Source organism: Austrofundulus limnaeus, unplaced genomic scaffold, assembly GCF_001266775.1.
Source record: "Austrofundulus limnaeus strain Quisiro unplaced genomic scaffold, Austrofundulus_limnaeus-1.0 Scaffold322, whole genome shotgun sequence".
In the NCBI taxonomy this organism is placed as follows: Eukaryota; Metazoa; Chordata; class Actinopteri; order Cyprinodontiformes; family Rivulidae; genus Austrofundulus; species Austrofundulus limnaeus.
In genome coordinates, this window is record NW_013952724.1 from 577008 (window position 1) to 583350 (window position 6343).

Sequence of the window (6343 nt, forward strand, 5' to 3'; positions counted from 1 at the left end):
ATTTACTCGTTGGATTACCTGGACAATACTCACCTCTGAAAACCTGTTCTGTTCTGTTGTTTTTTTATTAACATATTTTGAAATTAGATATTAAATACTATCTTTAGAACTGTTAAAAGCATTAGCAAAAAGTTAGTGTCAAATAACAAGGATGAGGTCATCATCCTGCAACAAGCCACCACTAGCCACTGCTAACACTGCTGAAATAATTCACCAAAGGCAGATTAATTTAGTTGTAGTTATGGCTATATTCAGTGCTTTAAGTGGAAACAATATGTGCCGGTACTCCCCTTAAAGTATTAGTATATGGGACACAAACATATTGTTTTTATGTAGATAAATCTATAGATCTAGAGTTTTATTGCACAGAAATGACAAAGAACAAAGCCAGTTCTAAATCAAATTCATCACAGTTTTTGTTGTCCAAGTGTCTTGGAGCACATAGTATCTAATAAATTTTACTCACATTCACTTGAGTAACCTTTTGGAAAAAATAACTTTTAAAAGTTGTTTTACTGCATCATACTTTATACTTTACTTGAGTGATATTACTATCAAATGGTAAATGGACTGTACTTATATAGCACTTTTCTATCCATCCAGGACACTCAAAGTGCTTCACACTACAATATGTGTCCTCATTTACCCATTCACACAGCACTCTTATTAGGTCTCTACAGAGCTAACATGTACAATCATCTGTGGAGACTAATCAGTGCCAATCACATTCATACACTGATGGGACACACATCAGAGGCATTGGGGTTAAGTATGTTGCCCAAGGACTTAGTCTTTAAAATACCAAACCTGAACATAGCAAAATACTTTTTGTCTCTCATGACCTGTGTTGGGTGTAACGCGTTACTTTGTAACGCATTACAGTGATTACAWTACATTTTTCAGTAACGCAGTAGTGTAACACACTACTTTGAAAATGCCTTTAATATATTACAGTCACTATCAAAAACTTACATTTGTTACTTGCGTTACAATTAATCAAGACCTTTTGGAGAATAGTTGCAGGAAGATGGAGCAGACGCTTGACTGTCAGAGGGGGAAAAACTAAGACGTAAGTGATGATGTTGGGACATCACGACTCACGACATGCACAGTCACATGGAGGGAAGAACAACAACATGGCAGAGGTGGAGGAGAACATGGCGATATCGTCTTATGGATGGAAGTATGCACATTATTTTTCTTTTGTTGAGAGAAAGGACAAGAACATAACAGTTGTGTGCAAGCTATGCCTGGGCCACAAGACACTGTCTACTGCTGTGAACTCAATGTCAAATCTTTCCAAGCACTTACAAAGACAACACACAGACATTAAACTAGTTGCTAAAGAGCCCCAGAGGGATGGTGCAGCCAGTTTGATGTCGATGTCGTGTAAGCAGGCTCGGCTTGAACTTCACTGCCAGGCAACCACTACAAAGGCTGAGGTAAACAAACTTGTAGCCGCGTACATAGTGAAGTGTTGCCAATCTCAACAGTGGAGTCCCTGTCTTTCTGAAAAATTCTGAGCAAAATACCGACAACAGGTGAACTGGTACCACCGTACAGAAAAACTTTTTCAAAGTGCCTGGACCAATGTTATGTCAAGATGGAAAATGAACTGAGAAAAACGTTTGAGGGCTTGGAGTACGTGTCAGCTACTGCGGATATTTGGACCTGTCATACCAAAAGTTTTTTGGGCATGACAGCAAATTGGATCAACCCAGCCAACTTTAAAAGAGAAAAGGCTGCTATTGCCTGCAAACGGATAAGAGGATGACACACATACGATGTTGTGGCAAATGAAATTGAGCAAATTCATTCAGCGTTTGGACTAACAAAGAAGGTAACAGCCACTGTTACAGATAACGGGTCAAACTTTGTTCAAGCTTTTAAGATGTATGAGGCAACAGATTCAGATGAGGAGGATGGGGATGAAGAGACAGCGGTTACTGATATTGAAGAAGTCCTATCTAGTGGCACCTCAGAAGAACAGTATACTCTGCCCCCTCACATTAGATGTGCATCACACACACTGAACTTAATTTCTACAAATGATGTTGACAAATGGCTGTCTGCAAATCCTGAGTCCAAGTCCGTGTACAGAAGTGCCAYTGCTAAGAGTTCGGCCCTCTGGACAAAGAGCAGCCATTCAACTGTAGCCTCTGAGCTGGTTGAAAAGATATGCAAACGCAAACTCATTGTTCCAGTAACAACACGGTGGAACTCATTTCATGATGCTCTGTCCTGCATAACTAATATTCCCATTGTAGATTTAAACTCGTTGTGTACCCAACTAGACATTAAAGACTTCTCTGAACTTGGGATGGGCGATATGTTATTGTGTGCGATATACCGTCTAAGAGAGTGTTTCCCAACCCTGGTCATCAAGAGCCCCTATCCAGCATGTTTTAATTTTTCACTGCTATTCAGCAGTTTTTCAGAAGATTGTTAATCACTCAGTCATTCAAACCAGGTGTGTCAAATCAGGGAAACATCTAAACATGCAGGAAAGGAGTCCTTGAGGACTAGCGTTGAGAATCACTGGTCTAAGACATTCACCATGGTAATAATTTGTCATCTCATGATAAAAATGATAAAATCCCACCGCGTGCTGCCAGGGTTCACATGCCTCCCAGTCAGGTTAAGCTTCGTTTGTTTTCTCAGAGCTGACGTCGACGCGCAGAGCATGTGCTAAATTAGTAAAGCTAAAAAGCAATCATAATGACTCTCAACGTGCAAAAATAGAGTTACTGTCAGGTGTTGGTTCAGAATGACCCAGGGCACAGGCAGAGTTCGGGTGAAGAAGAGCAAAATGTTTATTAAAGCAAAAAGTTGAAGCGACTGAAAAAACTCACACTGGAGACGTGGCAAAAACTCTTAGGACATGGACAAGCTTCACAGCACAATGATTTGACAAGGACTGACACACGGACGCTGAATATAAAGGTAAACTAATGATCACAAATACAACTCACCTGGGGAAGACACAAGGAGAGGCAGGAGTGCATGGGTGGGGAATTAATCAGAACACAGGGGAAACACTGAAACACCAGGAAAACCAAAACATAAAATCACAGACCATGACAGTCACAGTCATCTAAAAACTCTTTAGAGTTCAACAATACATTAAAAAAACAGGATGGGGCAGCTTCCCACACAAAAAAAAAAAAACAAAAAAACAGCTCCTCCATCTCCTCTGTGTCCCAGCCACAAGCTGCAGCAGCATGAGTCTCTGTCACACAACAGCCCCTCCCGCCCCTGAACACTAACCCTTTAAGGCTCGGTTATAGATGCGCTCTGGGTATTCGCGCATGCTCCATGGAGTGCACGGGCTCGGAGGTCGCGCGCTGTGTGTGTTTATAGTTGCGTGCTGTTCTTTCTTCACCGACAGATGGCATGGTGCCAAACCAGTGGGAAAGTAGCATGAGAGTGTAGAACAAGTAAAGCTTGACATCACCCATAACAAAGTAACCACATTTACCGCTTTCTCCRTATTATCTATATTCTATTATCGCGCCGGGACACCGCGCAGGGCCAACGCGCAGAGGCGGGGATGACGCGATTGGGTCAATTTTGGTGCACACCCCCTCGCGCCCGGTGCAACGTGTCAACTATATATTAGGCTTTATGGAACAGATATTATAGCTTTACCTCCAAGAGCAGCAAAACACATTATTTTCAGTGATTAGTAAAAAGTATTTTCTTATGCTTTTCTTTTTTATTATATTATATTACTGATATTTTACAAGAGCTAGAGTTCTTCTGAGGTTTTACAAAGATAAGTATTCGTACAAAGAGGATGTGATTTGATGTAGTTATAAAAGTTCAAGTGGTACACCTGTGTTGCAAAACTGACACCCATCAAACAAGACTGCAATATGAGAACAAAATTGACATTTATTTAAATGTTGTAAACAGCAAAAAGGATCAATAATGATGGACAATGATTTACATGATAAATCTATTAAGTTTACAGTATTTAATAAGTCTGTTTTTATTATTTAAGCTCGCGCTATTTAATTTTGTTTTGTTAATCGATTTCTTGCTTTTTATTGTGTTTATTGTTTAATTGTGATTTTTATTTCTGATTTTTGTAAGGTGTCCTTGGGAGTTTTGAATGGCACCTATAAATAAAATGCATTATTATTATTAATGTAGTTCAGTGATCTCTAGTATTTTAGGACCCTCAAGAGAGAATGTAGTGATATGACATGACGTCCCATTCAGCCAGCCGTTTGTTTACAGATAGATAAAACATGCTATCCAACATGCTTGTTGTTCATTGTTAAAATCTGAACTTTCCTCTGACTGGATGCTCCGGTGAAGCTTTTATTTTTGCAACAAAGTGATGAGTTTGGATACAGGACCACGACCAAAGAAAGACATAACTTTTTGTGGATTACCAGAACATGGAAAAAGACAAAGCAACTGGACTGCTGTTCTAAAGACGTGTCGAGTTACAAGATTTAAACTGCAGATTAGTGTCTGTCGATCCTTCACCCCCACTTCTGTAACAAAAATATTCTGAAACTCATTGGTGTCTGCCTTGATGAAAAAGTTTCTGCCACTGTGATGTGCTGTAGCTTAGAGTTGTGGTTCGGTTCTGGAGCTGCGTTCTCAATCCTTCTTGATCCATATTCATTTTAAAAAAACTGAACAAAACAGCATTAATAACTGGTTTAAGTAGCCATGCATTTCTCACTGAAGAGACTGAAATTTCGAGATCCTGAGGACAAACCCCCTCCTTCTGCTCAGTAATCTGAGGGCTATTAGTTGCCTTTTGCTATTTGTATGGCTGCAGTTAATCCAGACACACCCACAACACCCATCACGCCCAATAATATTTTCACTCTGTTTCTCAAGGGCTCTTGTTTACAAGTTTTTGCTTGTTGTGGTGAGTTGCRAAGARCATAACTGGATGCCACTGTATTTTCAGATCTAGAGTAAAAAAATTGTAAATATAGTATCTGATTCAAGTATTATGTGTTTAGTAAGGTTTTGTCTTTTTGTTTTCAATGAATATATCAAATCAGTCAGAAATGTCTAGGAGCACAAAAGTTATTTTGTGGGACAGTTTAGAAAATTTACAAATACCAAAGGGGGGATTTGTAGATGCACAGTTTTGGACCAAAGGGGGGATATGTAGGGGCACAGTTTTGGGGACAGTTTAGAAAATTTACAAATACCAAAGGGGCATGCATGTCAACCTCTTCAGAGGTTTACCTGTATAAATACGTACATTTAGCAAAAAAAGAAAAAAAACCTGTACAACTCGCTCCCGCCCACTGAAAACACTGAAAGCGCCCACTGCGAGGCAGAAGGAGAGTGGAAAATGTTCTAAACTCATTTCTAGCAGCAGAACAGGTTGGAAGATGGCTGTTTAATGTTATTTATTGCTTTTTATAAATCATCCTACAGACTCTGACATGTTAGATAAATTTGAAAATGAGGTTTTGAAGAAATCCTTAAGACTTGAAAAAATCCGTGAGATTGCTCTATACGTCCGTATACCTGCAAAATGACRTAAAATCCTTATAACTTAYGGACAATCCGTACAAGTTGACAAGTATGCAAAGGGGGGATATGTAGGAGCACAGTTTTGGGCCAAAGGATATGTAGGTGAGCTGTAATTAGGGTTAGGTGTGGCTCTAGGTGTGGCTCTAGGTGTGACTGACTCTTTAGCATATTAATAGACACTATGTGGCTCACAGCAGGGGCGCAGGGGATGTAGAGGCCAAGGTCTCCTGTGCAAAAAAGCGCAGCCTTAGTCAAACTAGTTTAATACCTGCAGCTCACTGGCCAAAACCAATAACAAAGGCGTGTTAACTGCCCGAGAACAGCCAAACAAAGCCAGAATGATAATCCACTGTGCAGCTCCCCTCCCCAAAAGGCAAATTGATGGTTAGCTCTTTTTACTTTGAAAACAGGCTGAATTCAAACACAAAACTTACCACTATATACCCCAGAAACTGCTTTTTAAAGTATGGGGTGGATTCTTCATAACTTCAACTAGTATATTTTGCCAAAAAATGAAAATGACTATTTTCTCAGAAAATTATAATTTTTCCATTTTTTTCTCAGTTTGTGCTTCAGCGACTTTTCACTGGTTTTCCCGTTGCTCGTCACAAATTTCTTGGAGGGATATTTCTTACTTTTCTTGAGAAAAAATACATTGAAGTAGTACTATTCTTAGCTGAGTACAATTTTTGGGTACCCTACCCACCTGTGCTCAAGAGTAAATCATGCCTCATAGTTTCTGCTATATTATGGTTATGGTTACTGGGGATTGATATACACTCACCGGCCACTTTATTAGGTACACCTGTCCAACTGCTCGTTAACACTT

General features: G+C 39.6%; 1 pseudogene; it reads left to right on the forward strand.

Moving 5' to 3' along the window:
* The first annotated feature begins 1136 nt into the window (after window positions 1-1136).
* LOC106527398 (uncharacterized) overlaps window positions 1137-6343 on the forward strand; it is a 23413-nt pseudogene continuing 18206 nt past the window's right edge.